This window comes from Cajanus cajan, chromosome 3, assembly GCF_000230855.2.
Source record: "Cajanus cajan strain Asha chromosome 3, NIPB_CcT2T_4, whole genome shotgun sequence".
Lineage (NCBI taxonomy): Eukaryota > Viridiplantae > Streptophyta > Magnoliopsida > Fabales > Fabaceae > Cajanus > Cajanus cajan.
In genome coordinates, this window is record NC_138519.1 from 54245191 (window position 1) to 54266767 (window position 21577).

Here is a 21577-nt window from a genome sequence, read left to right on the forward strand (position 1 = left end):
ACTTAGACAACAATGCATCCTATATTACATGTCTTTCTTCTATTGATGATTTAACATGGTTATGGCATAGACGCATTGCTCATATAAATGTAGATCAACTGAATAGACTTGCATCTAAGAATCTAGTTGAAGGACTGCCTAAAATCAAGTTCTTGAAAGAATGACTACGTGATGCTAATCAAAAGGGAAAACAATCTAGAACATCTTTTAAAAAATAAGAAAATTGTTTCTATTACTAGACCGCTTGAACTTTTGCACATGGATCTGTTTGGACCATCAAGAACCATGAGTTTAGGTGGCAATACATATGGCTTTGTCATGATATATGATTTTTCTAGATTTACATGGGTTGCATTTCTATCTCATAAAGATAATGCTTTCAAAACCTTCAAAATTATTGTGAAAAAGATTCATAATGAAAAGGATTTGAAAATTAAATCTTTGAGAAGTGATCATGGTGGTGAATTTCAGAATGAAAAGTTTCAAAAATTTTGCGAAAAGCATGGGATAAATCATAATTTTTCTGCTCCTAAAACTCCTCAACAAAACAGAGTTGTAGAACGGAAAAATAGATCTCTAATAAAGCTAGCAAGGGCCATGTTAAATGAAAATGATTTGCCAAAATATTTTTGGGCCGATGCAGTTAACACTGCATGTTGTGTTCTAAATAAAATCGTGATAAGACCCCTTTTAAAGAAAACACCATATGAGCTTTACAAAGATAGAAATCCTAACATCTCACATTTTAAAGTGTTTGGTTATAAGTGTTTTATTCTGAATAATGGCAAAGAAACTCTTGGAAAGTTTGATGCCAAGGCTGATGAAGGTGTCTTTATTGGATACTCTGCAACTAGTAAAGCATATAGGGTCTTTAACAAGAGATCTTTAGTTGTAGAAGAATCTATATATGTTAAATTTGATGAAACTAACACCCTCAAGAAGGGAAGTCTACTTAATGATGAGGATGAGATAGGTAATGAAGAAACATAATAAGAAGAGCAAAGCAAAGAGCAAAAACTACAACCTACAGCAACTACTGGGACTCCTCTACCCAAAGAATGGAAGAAACCAAGAGATTTATCTCTAGACAACATCATAAGTGATATAAATAAGGGAGTCTCTACTCGACATACTCTTAATCTTTTCTGTGATGATATGGCATTTGTTTCTCAAGTTGAACCATCATGTGTTGAAGATGCTTTAAAAGATGAATTTTGGTTAATGGCCATGCATGATGAGTTTAATCATTTTAAGAGGAACAATGTGTGGGACTTAGTTCCCTCCAATAACAATATGAATGTCATAGGTACTAAATGGGTGTTTAGAAATAAACTGAATGAGGATGGTATAATTGTTAAGAATAAAGCTAGACTTGTTGCTAAGGGTTATAATCAACAAGAAGGGATTGATTATGATGAGACCTATGCGCTTGTAGCTAGACTAGAAGCTATAAGGCTTTTGCTTGGATTTGCATGTGTTTATGATTTCAAGTTGTATCAAATGGATGTCAAAAGTGCATTTTTAAATGGCTTTACTAAAGAAGAAATGTATGAATCCCAACCCCCTAGCTTTATTGATTGCAAATTGCCTAAACATGTATACAAGCTTAAAAAGGCTTTGTATGGGCTTAAACAAACTCCTAGACAATGGTCTGAAAGGCTGAGCAAATTTTTGTTTTCTAATGGCTTTCATAGAGGTAATGTTGACAAAACTCTTTTAATAAAGAGAGCCTCAAAAAACATTTTGTTAGTTCAAATTTATGTTGATGATATAATTTTTGGGTCAACTAACACATCTCTTTGTGAGGAATTTGTTTCAAGCATGCAGGGCAAGTTTGATATGTCAATGATAGGAGAGTTAAGTTTCTCCTTAGGACTGCAGGTCAAACAAATGAAGAAGGGAATCTTTCTACATCAAACCAAGTACAGCAAAGAGCTTCTAAGGAAGTTTGATATGAAGAATTGTAAAATTTCAAACATCCCTATGTCCACTAACTGTTATCTAGACAATGATGTTGCAGGAAAGGAAGTAGATGAATCAAGATATAGAGGAATCATTGGATCTCTCTTATATCTCACAGCAAGTAGACCAGGCATTATGTTTAGTGTGTGTATGTGTGCTAGATTTCAACTTTCTCCTAAGGAATCACACTTGAAAGCTGTTAAGAAAATCATGAAGTATCTTAAAGGAACCCTCAATGTAGGATTGTGGTATCCTAAAGGTACATCTCCTTCCTTAATTGGATTTTCTGACTCTAATTTTGCAGATTGCTAGTTAGACAAAAAAAACTCTAGTGGTACATGTCATATATTTAGAGAATGTCTTGTATCTTGGCATTGCAAGAAACAAGCTTGTGTAGCACTCTCTATAGCTAAAGTTGAATATATAGCAGTTGGTAGCTGTTGTACTCAAGCTATATGGATCAAGCATCAACTTCAAGACTATTGACTAAAGCTAGATCACATTCCACTGAAATGTGACAACACAAGTGCTATCAACATCACAAAGAACCCAATTATGCATTCAAGAACAAAGCACATTGAGGTTCGAGATCATTTAATAAGAGATCATGTGGAAAAAGGTGATTGTGCTATTAAGTTTATTGATTCGGAAAATCAATTGGCTGATATATTCACAAAGCCACTACCAAAGGAAAGGTATTACAAGCTTAGAACCAATCTCAGTATCATTAGTGAGTATAACCTTACATAAATCTCAATATATACTTGTGTATCTGTTAATAAAAGAATTGTGTATGCAAACCATATCTGTATGAGTGTAATGTGCATGAGTATTAAATTGTTCATACTTAGGATCACAAATCACATTAGAAAACATCATATTTTCTGTGATAATCGATTACCACTCGTGTTAACCGATTACCATTGAGAAAATAGGTTAGAAAGGTGAAGAACTATCGTGTTAATCGATTACTGCTCGAGTTAATCGATTACCCTGGTGGAAAATCACATTCTTTGTTACACATTCACTATGATAATTGATTACAACATTTAATAATCGATTACCCTAAACTCAGAGACCAAAATCCTTCTCAATTAGTCGAGATAATCGATTACCAAAGGAGATAATCAATTCCTACGTCGTAACTGCTTAAAAAGTGCTCCTTTCATATTTTTTAACTTCTAAAAACCCTCCCAAGTTGAAACCTTTCACATTCAAACCTTCTCTCTTGTATTTTCTCTCTCAAAAACCTAGACACACTCTCTCAAAACCTAAACCCCTTTCTTGTGTTTTCTCCAAAATCAACAATGGAAGATCTTGGAAGAGGCAAAAGTGATAGAGTTGGTAAGTGAAGTGGAAAGTGTTGCTTCATTTTCCTACTCCAGTGATGGAATCATGCTTTGGAGTGCAAGAGGTGACATACTCAAAGATCCAAGAGGAGTTGGCTAGACATGAAGGTTTGGGCCAGTCAGGGCCCATCGGGCCCATTGGGCCTGGGAAGGCCCAAGTTGAACTTTTCATGGGCCATATTTTGTATAGCTAATTTCATATGTTTTGTATACATCATGTTAGTATAGGTATCATATATTTTGGTCTTGTATTTTGGACCACATAGAGTAGCATTTTAGGTTTTAGGCTTGTTGGGCCTAGTTTTGGGCTTCATGGGCCTTTGGGCTTTTGGTACCCAATATTGGGCTCATTTTCATTCTTGTAATTTTTCCTTTCCATTGTAATTGTTGGACCAATGTAATTAGGTCATTAGAATAGGAAAATACAAGGAATACTAAAGTATGCTAATTAGGTTAAAATAGGTTTAATTTGGAAGTCATTTAAGTTACATTTGAGTCACATGTTTAGCACCTTGGGTGGCTGAACATGTGCCACTCAAATTAACCCTAAATGACTCTCAAATCACACCTAAATGCACTTTGGTACCTAAATTTTCGGACTTACACATGTGCACCAAAGTTTGAATTCAAATTTCAAATTTGAATTCAAACTTTAGGCGCCATTTTGTGAACCTTAAGCTTAGGCGCCTAAGTGTCATAATTTCGGTGCATACTTAAGCCAATTCCTTCTCACTTTGTATACACTTTGAATATTCAGAAATTTGAGAGCCATTGAGCCAAGTTTCTCCCTCAAAGTCACCGTGAATTCTCTCTAGTTTTAGGAGTTCACCATTGTTCCTTCTCTTTGAAGTGAACAATCCATTGATGCTTGAGCTTGGATACTTCCTTCTAAGCTTAACCTCCTTCCATTCCGAAAATCTCCATCTACTTAAGCCTCCATTCCATTTTTTTTGCATCTCCATTGAAGAGGATCCGAGCTAGGTGAAGAATAGGAGAAGAACTACATTCACTTTTCCTACCTTCTCCATCAATTTTGGTATCAAGAGCAAGGTTTCTTCAAGGAGATAAGTTCTTCAAACTTTTGTGTCCGTTTCTTGTGTTGTCTTTGCTGTTCTTGTTTGTCATAATTGAGTTTCATTTTCGGATCTATATTGTTGATGTTCTTGTGTTCATAGATCCATTGTTGATTGTTCTTGAATTTCTTCTTCAATCAACTTGTTTAGGAACTATTTGCTTGTGCTATTTTTTTGATTTTATTTTGAGTCTCTCCATTCCTTGTATGTGTCCGTGATTAGACCTCATGCATTGCATTTAGATTTTGGTTTTGAATCTATGTTTTGTCTTAGAAGTTTGTGTTTAGTCTTTATATGTTGCAAATTCCTTGAATAGCATGTTTAACCTAGTTTTATTTTGAACTTTGTGTCTACATATTGCTCTCGGTTTTGCTTCTCTTTTGCCTACCTATATGTGCTTTTTCTTTTGCCTTATTGTGTTCATAACTTTCTATTAGTCCTAGCAAGTTTCTTTAGAGTTAGGTTTCCATTGTGTTCTTAAGTTTTCAATTCACTTTCCTTTGAAAATCTCTTAAAAAAATTTTGTGACCGAAAATTTTCAAGTGTTTAACTTACTTCTAGTGCACTTTTCTTGTGGATTCAATTTTAAAAAAAACAAAAGAGGCTGAAAACAGAGGAAATACAGAGCCTAAAACAAAAGAAGAGTTCCAAATTTCAAAAGAAAAAAGAGTACAAAAAGAATCCAAAAACAAAACCTAAAACTAGTGCACTAGTTTCCTTGTTTTCACTTGAAATTTGACCTAACTTGTAGTCTCGGTTTCTAGAGCCTGGAATCATAAAAAAATTTGAAAAAAAAGGCAAATATACTCTCTGGACTCTTAACTTGAAACTGGAAAAATAAAGAATAAAAAAAAATAGAGAAAGCAAATTAAAAGGAAAAAGCCGAGAGGTGTACATTGGTGAAAAACCTACTTGATTCCTTGTTATTGTTTTGACTACTATTTTTGCTATACTTATCCAATTGCTTTCAAATTTTTTTTGTTTTGTTCATCTACTCTAGTACCTATCTAGGAACATTCCTAACTAAGTGCTAGCTTTATTTGGAGTCTTATTTTCCAGTTTTACTTGTTGAAGTCTTGTCATATATACATATTACTCTTAACTTTTTGTATAAGCTTTTCAAATTGTGCTTCTATTGCTTGTCTAGTTTTATTTCAATAATTTCCCTGTGCTGGAAGTGGCCTCAAATCCTTGCTCAAGGATCAAACATTGCTCAACAAAGAGTAGGAAAAGTTTGGACACTAAGACCTAAAAATTTGACCTAAATTAGTGACCAAAACTTCTCCTAAACTTCCTTCACTTGAGTGACCATTCCTTTCACCTTGTGAGGCAGCCACCATTAACCTCTTTTGTTGTGATTCTTTGCAGGTCCAGGAGCATCAAATTTGAAGGATTAGTGGCGGATTAAGACACTTAAACAAGTGTTAGAAAAGTTGAACACAAAAATCGTCACTAATTGGTCACCAAAACCGCCATTTATTGCTTTCTAGGCTAGTTTAAATTTTGCAATCTCTCTAGTATTTTAAAATCAATTTGTAAAGCTTGGAGGGAGTATTAAGAAGCTGGTCAGGTATATCTAACTCCTTGTTAGCATCCTCACGTGTAGTTCTAGTGGAAGTGGCTTGGAAATTTCATATGTTTCAAGCTTCCACTTAGGATATCCGACTAGTTGCTTACATTGTTTCCTTTAAGTTTCTTGTCTTTTAATTGCTTTATTTTGCTGCCTTGAAATGTCTAGACTTGTGTAGATTTACTTGCTCACGTTTAGTTTAGTCTCAAAAACAAACAAATTGTGAAAAATCATTCAAAATTTTTGTGAAAAGTTTTGGGGAATTGGAAGTACCACAAAGGAGTTTAGTGATTTCCACTTGAAAAGGCTTGGTTATTAAGTGGCTCTTTGTAGCTCACCTCCCTTGATAGTGCAACTTGTACACTTAGACTTCCAAGTGCTATTTTCATTCCTATAAAATCCCAAAAACATTTTATAACTTTTTGCATAGCATATAACATCTTATTGCTTAATCATGAGTCAACATTCTCAAAGTAGTAGTGACTTTGAATCTCCTAAAAGTTTTAAAAGAATTGTCAAGGAGGTTGAGGCACTAAAACTTTGGAAGCATGATAAAATACTTCAAAAACAAAAAGAAAAACTTGAAAAGGAAGTACAAATCATGGCTTTAGAACAAGAGATTCAAAAGATTAAGCAACGAGAAGAAAAACTTTTGAAAAGATTGAATAAAAATAAAAGTCCAAAAGGTTCTTCTAGGAGCTCAACCAAGAGCTCCAATGATTCTCAAAGTCAAGATAATGATGGTAGTATACAAATAGATGCTTACTATCAACCCCCACCTAGGAGAGTCATTAAAGAACATAAAGTGAGGGAATCAAGGGTTGATCTCCCTTACTTTCATGGAAAAGAAGATGTGGATGCCTACTTGGATTGGGAAATGAAAGTGGAGCAAATCTTCACTTGTCACCAAGTAGGTGAAGAAAGAAAAGTTCCCTTGGCCACCTTAGCTTTCCAAGGACAAGCTATGTATTGGTGGACATCCTTAGAGAGAGAGAGTGGACTTCACAATGACCCTCCAATCACTTATTGGAATGAGTTGAGGAGTGCTATGAGAAGAAGGCACATACCTTCTTATTATAGTAGGGAGCTTATGGATAAGCTCCAAAGACTCCAACAAAAGAATATGAGTGTTGAGGAGTATAGACAAAAGATGGAGTTGTATCTCATGAGGGCTGGCATAAGGGAAGAGGAAAGATTGACCATTGCTAGGTTTTTAAGTGGTCTAAATTTTGATATAAGAGATAGAGTTGAGTTACTCCCTTATAGGGACCTTGATGATTTGGTCCAACTTTGTATAAGGGTGGAATAACAAAATTTAAGAAAAAATTCTTTAAAAGGAAAAACTCAAGCTAACTCTTATATCAAGAATGACTACAAGAGGGAGGGTCAATATGACTCTTCTAAAAGCTCTAGTAAGGGTCAAGAAAAAGAAAAAGAAAATGAGAAAAATGTTGTCACTTCTAGTAGTAAAACTAGTGACATCAAATGCTTTAAATGTCTTGGGAGAGGCCATATAGCTTCTCAATGTCCAACTAAAAAGGTCATGATTTTGAGAGGACAAGACATTTATAGTAGCCTTGATGAATCTAGTTCTACCACTTCAAGTGATAGTGAGACTAGTAAGGAAGATCCTCAAATTGAAAAGTTATATCCTGTTGATGGTGATCTTCTTATGGTCAAAAGGCTTCTTGGAAGTCAACCTTGTCCCACTTCACTATCACAAAGAGAGAACATCTTTCACACAAGATGTTTAGTTTCCAAGTGAACTTGTTCTCTCATTGTTGATAGTGGATCATGTTCAAATTGTTGTAGTACAAGGTTGATTAACAAGTTAGCCCTTACCACCATTCCTCACCCTCACCCTTACAAACTTCATTGGCTCAATGAAGGTGAGGAATTGGAGGTGAATCAACAAGTGAAGGTCAAGTTTTCTATAGGGGATTATAAAGATAAAGTTTTATGTGATGTAATCCCTATGGAAGCTTGTCATATTTTGCTTGGTAGGCCATGGCAATTTGATAAACAAACTATACATGATGGCCTCACTAACAAAATATCCTTCATTCATAAAAATAAGGAAATTGTTTTTAATCCTTTAACACCACCCTAAGTGTTTGAGGATCAAAAGCAAATGAAAAAGAAAAGAAACAAAGAAAAGAAAGAAGGACAGAGTGTGGATAAAAGGGACTCCACTAAGACATTTGTGACAAAAGAGAGTTATTTTATGACCAAACAAGACTTGAAAAGAACTCTCTTTATTCATAAAAGTTTTGACTCTTGTCCTAATGCTGCCACTTATCTTAGAGTTGAGAATAAAAAACAAAATAAATTTCAAACCAAGAATTCTCAACTTAGAGATATAGTGAAGAAGGAGTGGACTATTCCTAGTGTTACTCCTTATACTACTTCCTTGATGGTGCACACGGAAGGAATTATTTCTTTAAATTTAATAAAGCACCCCATTTTTGGTTTACATTGTTTAGTAGATACAACTTGTAATAATCTATATTCTATGTTTAATCTTATGGGAAGTTCTTACTCTTTTGAACTTAATAATTTTCCTTCCCTACAAGATAAATATAGTTTATATGATTATAAGTATCTAGCAAACAATCAAATCCAAAATTGTTTAGGATGTTTTCTAGTAGTTTTTTCTTTATATTTTAGGAAAAGCCTAGGTTACCATTTAGGGTACTTTAGGCAAGATATTGTAGTGTTTAAAAATCAGTCTTTTCATTGTCTTAGTCATAGTGTTCTTACATTTTTAGGTTTTACTTCTAGGTTATGCTTAGAACAGGAGCCTATTTCTAGAGAGTCTAATATTTTATCTTTCTTTGTTAGGTTAGATACTAGGACTCCTCTTAGGATCCATGATCTTTTCTCTTACCATGTTACTTCTTATTCCTTGCATGTTTTATATGTAGGTGTTAATTTTTCTTCTTCCATTCATCCTCAAGATTTGAGGACAAATCCTTTTCAAGAGGGAAGGGATGATGGAATCATGCTTTGGAGTGCAAGAGGTGACATACTTAAAGATCCAAGAGGAGTTGGCTAGACATGAAGGTTTGGGCCAGTCAGGGCCCATCGGGCCCATTAGGCCTGGGAAGGCCCAAGTTGAACTTTTCATGGGCCATATTTTGTATAGCTAATTTCATATGTTTTGTATACATCATGTTAGTATAGGTATCATATATTTTGGTCTTGTATTTTGGACCACATAGAGTAGCATTTTAGGTTTTAGGCTTGTTGGGCCTAGTTTTGGGCTTCATGGGCCTTTGGGCTTTTGGTACCCAATATTGGGCTCATTTTCATTCTTGTAATTTTTCCTTTCCATTGTAATTGTTGGACCAATGTAATTAGGTCATTAGAATAGGAAAATACAAGGAATACTAAAGTATGCTAATTAGGTTAAAATAGGTTTAATTTGGAAGTCATTTAAGTTACATTTGAGTCACATGTTTAGCACCTTGGGTGGCTGAACATGTGCCACTCAAATTAACCCTAAATGACTCTCAAATCACACCTAAATGCACTTTGGTACCTAAATTTTCAGACTTACACATGTGCACCAAAGTTTGAATTCAAATTTCAAATTTGAATTCAAACTTTAGGCGCCATTTTGTGAACCTTAAGCTTAGGCGCCTAAGTGTCATAATTTCGGTGCATACTTAAGCCAATTCCTTCTCACTTTGTATACACTTTGAATATTCAGAAATTTGAGAGCCATTGAGCCAAGTTTCTCCCTCAAAGTCACCGTGAATTCTCTCTAGTTTTAGGAGTTCACCATTGTTCCTTCTCTTTGAAGTGAACAATCCATTGATGCTTGAGCTTGGATACTTCCTTCTAAGCTTAACCTCCTTCCATTCCGAAAATCTCCATCTACTTAAGCCTCCATTCCATTCGGTTTGCATCTCCATTGAAGAGGATCCGAGCTAGGTGAAGAATAGGAGAAGAACTACATTCACTTTTCCTACCTTCTCCATCAATTTTGGTATCAGAGCTAGGTGAAGAATAGGAGAAGAACTACATTCACTTTTCCTACCTTCTCTATCATCCAGGCACACGGATCTTCCTCCTTGATCACGAATTCTGGATGGAAGGATGACTTGAAGACAAGAAGAAAATGATTCTCTAAGCTAAGATGGAAGTATCCTAGCAACGATTTCAAAAGAGTGCCCATAGTCAAGCCTAGAAACTAAGGTTCCTAAGGCTAAAACTATAAACTCTAGGTGACTTTGAGGGAGAGAACAAAGCTGAAGAAATTTTCAGAAATTCTCATATATGTCAAAGTGAATACAAGAGTGAAGGAGGAAGACTTATATAGGCTCGGTTTGAATGCAAATGGCGCCAAGGATCAAGCATCACATTTGGCGCCTAGATTTGAATTCAAATTCAAATTCAAATCTCCACTCAACATGTGCTTAGCCGTGAACCTAGGTGCTCCAATGCATCTAAATGTAGTTTAGGAATCATTTAGGGTTGATTTGAAGCTACACATGTTCAACCACTAGTGGTGAAAAACATGTGACTTAAATGCAACTTAAAAGCCTTCCAAATTAAATCTAGTTTAGCCTAATTAGCCTATTTAAGTAATCCTTCCATATTCCTATTCTAATGGCCTAAATACAATGTCCAATCAAATATAATGGAAAAGAAAAATTACAAGGATTAAAATGAGCCCAATATTGGGTACCAAAAGCCCAAAAGCCCATGGAGCCCAAAACTAGGCTCAATAAGGCTAAAGCCCAAAAATTCCTATACTAAGGTCCATAATACAAGACCAAACCAAATGAAATCCTACACTACTCATCATGTAATAAAAAAGGTGGTCACCCATGCAAAGCCCAAGTGAAGAATACCCTAGGCCCACCAAGCCCATTGGGCCCACTAAGCTCTCAAGTAGTCAAATCTTCAAGTAGTCTTCTGACCATAGCTCTAGTGGTTGGACCTTTGGTCCATGCTATTCCATCATCCCCTTCCTCTTGAGAAGGATTTGTTCTCGAATCTAAGGAGTCATCCTCATCATCACTAGCTCCTACAAAAGGTTTTAAATCACTAACATTAAAAGTAGGGATAACACCATAATTAGAGGGCAAATCAAGCCTATAAGTGTTATCATTGATACATTGTAGGAATTGAAAGGGTCCATCTCCTCGGGGACTAAGTTTTGACTTTCTTTGTTGAGGAAAACGTTCTTTTCTAAGATGAAGCCAAATCCAATCACCTTCCTCGAGGATCATGTTTCTTTTGCCTTTATTACTAGCTTTGGCATATCTCTCATTTTGTTGTTGTAGATGAGATTTAATCCTTTCATGTAGTTTTTTTATAAAATCAGCTCTTGAAGACCATTCCTTATGTATAAAATGATTAACATTAGGGAGAGGTATCAAGTCCATAGGAGTCAAAGGATTAAATCCATAAATAGCCTCAAAAGGAGAAATATTGGTAGTTTATGGACTACCCTGTTGTAGGCAAACTCAATGTGTGGTAAATACTCATCCCAAGATTTGTGATTACCCTTCAAGACAGCTCTAAGCATAGTAGATAGAGAACTATTGACTACCTCAGTTTGACCATCAGTTTGAGGATGGCAAGTAGTAGAAAAAAGGAGTTTAGTTCCTAGTTTTGACCATAAGACACACCAAAAATGGCTTAAGAACTTAGTATCTCTATCAGACACTATGGACTTAGGGAGTCTATGAAGCTTAACCACATCTCTAAAGAAGAGTCTAGCAATGTTGCTTGCATCATCTATTTTGTGGCATGGAATAAAATGGGTCATTTTGCTAAAGCGTTCCACTACCACAAAAATAGAATTCATTCCCCTTTTGGATCTAGGTAAACCTAGCACAAAATCCATGCTAATATCTACCTAAGGAGATGAAGCAATAGGTAAAGGTGTATATGTTCCATGAGGCATAACTTTAGACTTAGCTTGTAAACAAGCCACACATCTAAGGCAATGCCTTTAGACATCCTTTCGCATATGGGGCCAAAAGAATTTTTCTTTAAACAAATTGAGAGTTTTATCAACCCCAAAATGCCCCCATAAGCCCACCTTCATGACTTTCTTTTATCAATAGTTTCCTCATGGATCCTTGTGGTATGCATAGTTTTCCCTCTTTATATAAGTAACCCTCAGCCATGTAAAAACCATTGAAGGCTTTTTGTTGACAATTTGAATAAATACTACCAAAATGTAGATCTTGCTTGGATGTTATAACCCCGTTTGCATAACCATGCCCAAATGTCAAAGGATGACATTTTATTATTGCATGTGATTAAGAAGAAAATCAAGATTGATTGGGTATCATTTGTAAATGACTGTATGTGGAAGGCAAGACGGAAAGAGGATGGACCAATTCCATATGCTCTGTTGCTGTCAAAATTTTTTGAGAATACAGGGGTAGACTTGACAGGGGAAAAGAAAATAATTCTCCATGCCTCTAATAAAATTGAGAAATCTTCCTTGCATCATATGGGGATGCTCAAACAGGAAGACAAGTGGGTTTTCAAGGGAGATGTACCTCCAACCCCTGAACCAGCGACAGATGAAGATGGCGTTCCATCTCACGACGAGGATCAGCCACCACAGGTTGAAGCTGAACCTGACCGGGAGCCAGAAGCGGAGCCTAAGCCATTCTCTCCATTTGAGAAAATCATGATTAATAAGCTTGATGCTGTGATGGAGATGTCTAGAAGGCATGAGTCAATATATTCGGGTATTCTTGATAGGTTTGATACCCTTGATCGTGAGATTAATCGACTCAAGACTCACCTTGGGATGCCTGAAGACTCAGATTGATGCTCTGTTTTGCTGATCAGTGTTAATTAGGAAGTTTAAATTCTGTTTTCAAATTTTCATTTCAATTTGGTTGTAATATTGTTAATTCTGAAACAATTTTATCGCTTTATGATGTTGAAAAATTTAAATTCTGATGGTATTTGAAGTTTAAATTACTGATATGTTGGTTTGGATGGTGTGACAAATTTTGATTTGGTTGGTTGATGCTATGATACTCTGTTTTTTAGCATGTTGATTGATGTTTTGTTTTTGAACATTGATATTTTGATACTTGATTTTTGATGAGCTAAATTGATAATGTTTTTCAATTCTGAAATTCTGAACTGTGATTATGGATTATATCTTGTAATTTTTGGCTAACCAATTCAGGCTTGAAGTACTGAACAAATGGTTCTGACTTGGATATTATAGTTCAAAGTTCACAAAGTTTGGATGTTGATTGTAGACCCCTAAAATTGTCCGGGTCGGAAATAAGACTCGAAGACTCTCAAAGATCGAAGGAAAGTCAGCCAGAAGGACTCCCAGAAGACCATAGGATGACTATCTTTAGGTTTAGAGGTCTTAGAGTAGCCAAAAATAAGAAAGTGGGAGGTTTGGAGCTCAATACGGCCTCCTTGGAGTTCAGTACGGCCGTACTGCACATTTTGAACTACAATACGGCCGCACTGAACTCAATACGGCCGTATTGAAGTTTCTGAACTTCAATACGGCTGCATTGAATTTAATACGGCTGCACTGAACTTCAATACGGCTGCATTGAATTCAATACGGCTGCACTGAACTTCAATACGGCTGCACTGAACTTCAATACGGTCGTATTGAGGTTTTTGAACTTCAATACGGCCGTATTGAATTCAATACGGCCGTATTGTAGTTCAAAACTTCAATACGGACCGTATTGACCCCCAGAGACCGTATTGAGCCTCATCCCTATAAATATGACGTCAATGGGACGTCATTCTACACTTTTACACTGAGTTTTAACCCTCTTCTTGAGTATTCTGGGTTTTTTTGAGCAGTGCTCTGCCTAGAAATCACTCGGAGAGTTGATCCGACGAAGTTCTTGAGTCACGAGCCATTTGCTTGAGTCTCGAACCTAGTCGAAGGGAAATCCTCCGGATTTCCATAGTTAAAATTTTATAGGAAGGAGCGAGCGGTCTTGTAGAGGGAGGGAACGCCAAAACGCTTCCCAATTTCTGTCAAGATATATAAGAAAGCACGCTTCAAAGGTTTATCTCTTTAAAGTCCTTTCTTTTACCGCTTTCTGTGTGTACATATTTAAACTGTCATCATGTAGATAGTTAATTTATAATTGCTTAGAATAAATAGGGGTAATTTAGTAATTTCGCACTATTATTTTTTAAATAATCTGTCATAGGGAACCCGAAAGGGGCGCTGTGGGGTGCTAACACCTTCCCCACGCGTAACCGACTCCCTTACCCGACTCTGGTTGTAATGGCCGAAGTCGATTTTTGAATCGATTGCCTTAAACTTCTTTTTCCAATGTTTTGAGTAAAACATTGGTGGCGACTCCATGAACCCTTCCTTTTTATGAAAACCGCTAATCCATGGAGGGTCCCGCTTGGGATTAACATGGATTAGTGAGCCTTTTAATAAAATTGCTCGTTTGACAAGGTCTCAGTTTGAGAATAAGTCATTCTAGCAATCCATATTTTAAAAACAAATAAAAGAGTCCAACCATCCTTCGCGAATGCCGAAAGCCAGTTTCGGGCCGGTGGCGACAGATGGCGACTCCACTGGGGATGCCTCGAGAGTCAGTCCCATTTAGTGACAGATTATTTTTAACAAATAATAGTTAAAATTACTTTATTACCCCTCACTTGTATGATAACATGCTTTATTTATTTGGCTTTAATAACTGTTGTATGTTTAAATTTTCGCAATTGTTTGAAATAAAAACTGCACACAAACCTTTGCACACAACAGTTCCCTCTATACCCGGGGGCATGAGTGGTAAGCCATAGGGAGTGGATGTTAGTACGACCGGTTGTCGAATGGGTCTATAGGTGCCCGTAGACCGTTGTCGGAAAGCATCACTCAAGGTGATAACCATGAACTCGAGTCCGACAGTGCGTTGGAGCTTTCCATCGACTTACGACGAGAGGAATTGGGTCCCTATAATGGGGGCACCTTGGGGGCCTCAGACCAGTGAGAACAGTTAGAACCACCTTGAATATGCACCTTTCTGCAGGAAACCCCTACCTCGTGATTCGCTCGTGACTGTTCGTGGATGAGTGAATTGTTTGTGTAAATGCTTATGTGCAATTGTTTGTGCATTAATAAAAAAACCTCGTGATAAGGTCTAAGAATAATCCCCATGCATGAAAATGTCATGACATGAGAGGAAAAACCAATGTGTGAAAATATAATAAAAGTAAGGAGCATAGACATCATTATCAATAATACCTCATGCATCCTCATCATTATTTATAGGTTCACTAATACCCTCTCGATGTGAGTGAAAGAGACCCGTGACTATTGAGATTCTCCGTTGTGGAGAGATCATAGGCTAAGGAGGGTGATAAACTCTCATCTTAAAAAGGCAGCGCCTTAAAGATGACAGATTATCAAGCTCACATCAAGAGTGTATTCATATCATAAATAAGCTAATTAGAATAAACATTCATTTTAGAAAGTGGCTGGTCATCTCTCTGTCCTCACGCGCGCGCAGAAAATCAAGAAAATGGAAGCGCTGGAAGAGCAAAATAAGAAGCTCACAACCGAGCTCTCTCAACTCAAAGAACAGATGGCGCAAATGATGGAGCTCATGCGTCACCACAATATGCATGGATCACACCACAGTGACCATGAGTCCCATCATGGAGAGGAGGAAGAGCACGAGGAAGACCCTCCGCGAGCTGTACCCCTTGGGGCGGGGATTACGATTAGAGAGCCTGAAATTTTAAAAGACCAATTCCACGCCCTAGAGGATCGGTTGAGGGCTATGGAGGGGCATGATTTTGACATTAAAGATGCCGCCAACATGTGTTTAGTGAGGGACATCCAATTCCCTCCTAAATTTAAAGTGCCGGATTTCCCAAAATACGTGGGATCGACTTGCCCCAAGAGTCATCTCACCATGTACTGCCGAAAGATGGCTGCATATGCCACAAACGAAAAGCTCTTGATCCACTGCTTCCAAGAGAGCTTGGCTGATACCGCGCTCAACTGGTATATGCAGCTAGATGGAAATCTAGTACACACATGGAGGCAGTTGGCCGACGCCTTTCTCAAGCGCTACAAATACAACATCGACCTAACACCCGATAGGTCAGATCTTCAAGCCTTGAGTAAGAAAAATGATGAATCTTTCAAGGCGTACGCCCAACGATGGAGGGAGTTGGCGGCACGGATAGAGCCCCCGTTGTCGGATAAGGAGACGGTGTCCTTATTCATCAACTCGTTGACTGGTCCCTATTACGATAAAATGATAGGGAACACAACAACACTCTTCTCGGACATCATCACCATTGGAGAAAGGGTGGAACAAGGACTCAAAAGTGGGAAGCTGGCTAAGCCTTCCCAACCATATGAAGCTAAGAAGGCCTTTGGGAAGAAGAAAGAAGGAGGAGTCAACGCTATAACCATTTCTTCATCTTCTTCCACTTCGAAGTCAGGAAAGTCGCAATATAACCCTGTGAGGAAGCTTGATAAACTTCTGACCACATATAGCGACCTCCTGCCGAAGTTAGTGGAAGCTCATCTTCTAGCTTACATTCCACCAAGGAAGATGGATCCACCTTATCCCGAGTGGTACAAACCACAAGATAAATGCCTATACCACTCGGGGGCACCAGGACATTCAACGGAGAACTGTAGGGCTCTCAAACACAAGGTCCAAGACCTTATTGATGCCGGGTGGGTCACCTTCGATTCAACAGCACCCGACGTGAGCAAGAATCCTCTACCAAAGCAGGAGTAGAGAATGACAAGCCACAATAGGGCCCCTCCGTATTTTTCTTTTCTTTTAGGGACTCGTGATCAGTACCCGAGATCACGAGAACCTTTTCATGTAAATAAGGGTCTTTGTACAAATTTTAATACATATCAATAAAGAGGTATTTTTCACACATTATTCTCTCATTTGTTCTTTTCTCTCTTTCTCTCATTAATATTAATAAATTCTAAACCTAAACAGAACCAATAAAACAATTATGTCTGTGATTGTTCGCTCCGACTGGGATCCGAAAGTTGAGGATGAATGGGTTGAGTTGGACAGTGATGAGGAGACCATTTCTCCGGACTTGCAAAGACTGCTAGATCAAGAGGCTCGTCTACTCCAACCGCATCAAGAAAAATTGGAGACCGTAAATTTGGGGCAAGGCCAAGAAATAAAAGAGGTCAATATTGGAACCCATATCAGTGATGAAATAAGGGAGCAATTGATCCAGTTGTTAAAGGAATACAAAGATGTATTTGCATGGTCGTACCATGATATGCCCGGTTTGGACTCTAATATCGTCGAGCACAAATTACCACTGAAAGAAGGGTTTCGACCCGTCAAACAAAAGCTCCGACGAGTCAAGCCCGAATGGTCTTTAAAGATCAAGGAGGAGGTAGAAAAACAATTAGACGCGGGGTTCCTGGTTGTGTCCCAGTATCCCGAATGGCTGGCTAACATTGTGCCAGTCATTAAAAAGAATGGAAAGGTTAGAGTTTGTGTTGACTACAGGGATCTTAATCGTGCTAGTCCAAAGGACGATTTTCCCTTACCACACATCGATACATTGGTGGATCATACAGCCACAAACACACTCTATTCCTTCATGGATGGGTACTCTGGGTACAACCAAATCAAGATGAATGTGGAAGACCGCGAGAAGACTTCCTTCATTACACCCTGGGGTACTTTTTGCTACAGGGTAATGCCTTTTGGACTCAAGAATGCGGGTGCCACCTATCAACGAGCGATGGTGACGTTATTCCATGATATGATCCACAAAGAAATTGAAGTATATGTGGATGACATGATCGCAAAGTCAAAAGATGAGATGGACCATGTCCAATATTTGAGAAAATTATTCAATCAGCTTCGCAAGTATCAGCTTAAGCTAAATCCGGCTAAGTGTACTTTCGGAGTCCGGTCGGGTAAGCTTCTCGGGTTCATCGTCAGTGAAAAAGGCATAGAGGTGGACCCTGATAAAGTAAAGGCAATAATGGAAATGCCTCCTCCTAAAACTGAGAAAGAAATTAGAGGATTCCTCGGCAGGGTGAACTACGTTGCAAGGTTCATCGCACAGTTGACTGACACGTGCAAGCCAATATTCAAGCTGTTGCGCAAGAATCATTCCGAAGTTTGGGATGAAAATTGTCAACAAGCTTTTGATAAGATCAAACAGTGCTTGGCCAATCCACCGGTATTGGTGCCACCTGTCGAGGGAAGACCATTAATCCTCTACTTGACGGTGCTTGATGAGTCTATGGGGGCTGTGCTGGGACAACAAGATGAAACAGGAAAGAAAGAACAAGCCATCTACTACCTGAGCAAGAAATTTCTTGATTATGAAACCCGCTATACGCCGCTAGAAAAAACGTGCTGCGCGTTAGCATGGGCAACGCAAAGGCTCAGGCAGTATATGATAAGGCATACTACTTGGTTGGTTTCCAAAATGGACCCAATCAAGTACATGTTCGACAAACCAATAATCACTGGGAAGATTGCCCGATGGCAAGTACAGTTATCAGAATTTGACATCATACATGTCACTCAAAAGGCCATCAAGGGTAGTACCCTAGCTGATTACCTAGCACACGGGCCGACCAACGACTACCAATCCCTTCAGGATGATTTCCCCGATGAGCATATAATGCATCTACAACATGAAGAGCTTAAAGATGATGCATGGACCATGTATTTTGATGGAGCCTCCAACATGCTTGGACGAGGGATTGGCACAGTGCTAATCTCTCCACAAGGAAAACACATTCCCATAACGGCAAGACTCAACTTCGATTGTACAAACAATATGGCAGAATACGAGGCTTGCGCGTTGGGAATCAAAGCAGCCATCAATAATGGTATCCTAAAGCTCAAAGTATTTGGTGATTCGGCCCTAGTCATCTACCAATTACGAGGTGAATGGGAAGTCCGAAATCCCAAATTGATACCATATGTTGAGCACATCAAAGATTTGACACAACTCTTCCAAAGTGTCATCTTTGAATACATTCCAAGGGAGGAAAATCAGTTTGCCGACGCTCTTGCCACACTATCATCAATGTTCGCCTTGGATAATGAGCATGAAATGCCCATCATCAATATCCGGAGGCATGATAAGCAAGCGTTTTGCCTTCTGATAGATGAAGTAGTTGATGATCATTCATGGTTCCATGACATCAAGCAATATTTGACAAAAGGGGAATATCCTGATATGGCCAGTGATAATGACAAGAAGCATATCCGAAGAAGGGCCATGGGATTTTTGCTAGTCGGCGAAACCCTCTACAAGAAAAATTATGACTCGGTCTTGTTGAGATGTGTAGACCAAGTCGAAGCCCAAAACATGATCAAAGAAGTTCATGAGGGGGTTTTCGGTACCCACATTCCCGGGCCCGCAATGGCTAAAAAGATCCTCAGGGCGGGATATTATTGGTCGACCATGGAAAAGGATTGTTACCAATATGTGCGAAAATGCCATAAATGTCAAGCATACGCCGACAACATTCATATCCCACCAACCCCACTCAACGTATTGGCTTCACCTTGGCCATTCTCAATGTGGGGCATGGATGTTATTGGACCCATTGAGCCGAAAGCATCCAACGGGCACAGATTCATTCTTGTGGCCATTGACTATTTCACCAAATGGGTAGAAGCGGCATCGTATGCTCATGTGACCCGAAAGGTGGTAACATCCTTCATCAAAAAGAATATGATATGCAGATACGGTATTCCTGATAAAATCATCACTGATAATGGATCCAATCTAAATAACAAGATGGTGGAAGAACTGTGCCAAGAGTTCAAAATCCAACACCACAACTCTTCCCCCTATCGACCAAAGATGAATGGGGCAGTCGAGGCAGCCAATAAAAATATCAAGAAGATAGTGCAAAAGATGGTTGTCTCATTCAAAGACTGGCATGAGATGCTACCTTTCGCTCTCCATGGATACAGGACTTCAGTGCGCACATCCACAGGAGCTACTCCATTCTCCCTCGTTTATGGGATGGAGGCGGTCTTGCCTGTTGAAGTTGAGATACCTTCTCTAAGGGTAATCATGGAAGCGAAACTTTCCGAGGCAGAATGGGTTCAAAGCCGATATGACCAGTTAAACCTTATTGAAGAAAAACGGCTGAACGCCATATGCCATGGTCAAGCCTATCAAAGAAAGATCAAAAAGGCTTTTGACAAGAAAGTCCACCCTCGAGTCTATCATGAGGGAGAGCTGGTAATGAAGAAATTACTACCAGCCCAAAAGGACAAAATCGGAAAGTGGGCCCCGAATTACGAAGGACCATACGTGGTGAAGCGAGCCTTCTCCGGAGGAGCATTGATCCTCACAGACATAGATGGAGAAGAACTTCGATACCCAGTCAACGCCGACGTGGTAAAGAAGTATTATGCTTGAAGACGTTGCTTGCATAAGCCCGCTAGGATGAAAACCCGAAAAAGGGCATCCTAGGCAAAAGTTAGGGCAAAACAAAAAGCCCGCCAGTACAAGGGTACTAGGCAAAACAAAGGCAAAATTATCCCCGCTAGGATACGTCCTAGGCAAAAGTTAGGGGCAAAAGAATAAGACATAAAAATAAAGCAAGCGACGATCACTTGAATCGAAAACCGAAAGGCGATTCATGTGATTATCTTCTAGAAGCAAGCGTCTTGCAGTGTCTACACTCCTGACTCAGGCATATCACCCAAAACAACTAGGAGAACGTACGGAGCAACAATTACAGATATAATTGTTAAGCCCAATGTAAATAGCCTACCCAGGCCAGCCATTCTTCAGAAATTACCTTCTGTATATCTTTCTGTAAAAACACTTGTGAATATTAATAAAACATCTATTCATTTCTTTTCTCTCTTGACCATGTGATTATGCCTCTAAATTGGTATTTCTAAAAAATTGTATGAAATTCCTTAATAATCGGTCAATAAAGAAAATTGGAGGGGTTCCTATAAAATCCATAATCTCCTGCATAAAAGGCTCACAAAAATATTCCCTCACGTCAACGACAGAAATTCCTCCAAGAAGAGAAGGATAGGGAGAGCCATTCATTTTTCTAAAAAGCATTAATAAAATAATCAAACTTGCATTTGTGCATCACACACACATTAGTTGCACATTCAAAGACCTTATCATGAGGCAATTGCATAAAATAGAAAAAAATAGAAAAATTGCTTGTGTATGACAGCAAAATACAGAAAAGGCCAAAAAACAACAAAAAGGAAAAATACAGAAAAAGCCAAAATTCGACAAAAAAGGCAAAGATTCAGAAAATCAACAGCATCATACAGAATAACTGAGCCTGGAGAGGCTTGCCGAAATAATACTCTTAGAATAACTGAGCTTGGAGAGGCTCGCCGAAACAATACTCTCTCACCATACAGAATACTTGAGCCTGGAGAGGCTTGCCAAAATAATACTCTCACAAAATAATTGAGCCTGGAGAGGCTTGCTGAAATAATACTCCCACAGAATAATTAAGCCTGGAGAGGCTTGCCGAAATAATACTCTCCAAAAGACATCTCAGCTCGCATTCTCGAGCTGAACAAAAAACCAATTCATCATACAGAATAATTGAGCCTGGAGAGGCTCGCAGAAATAATACTCCCCAGAGATATCTCAGCTTCCAC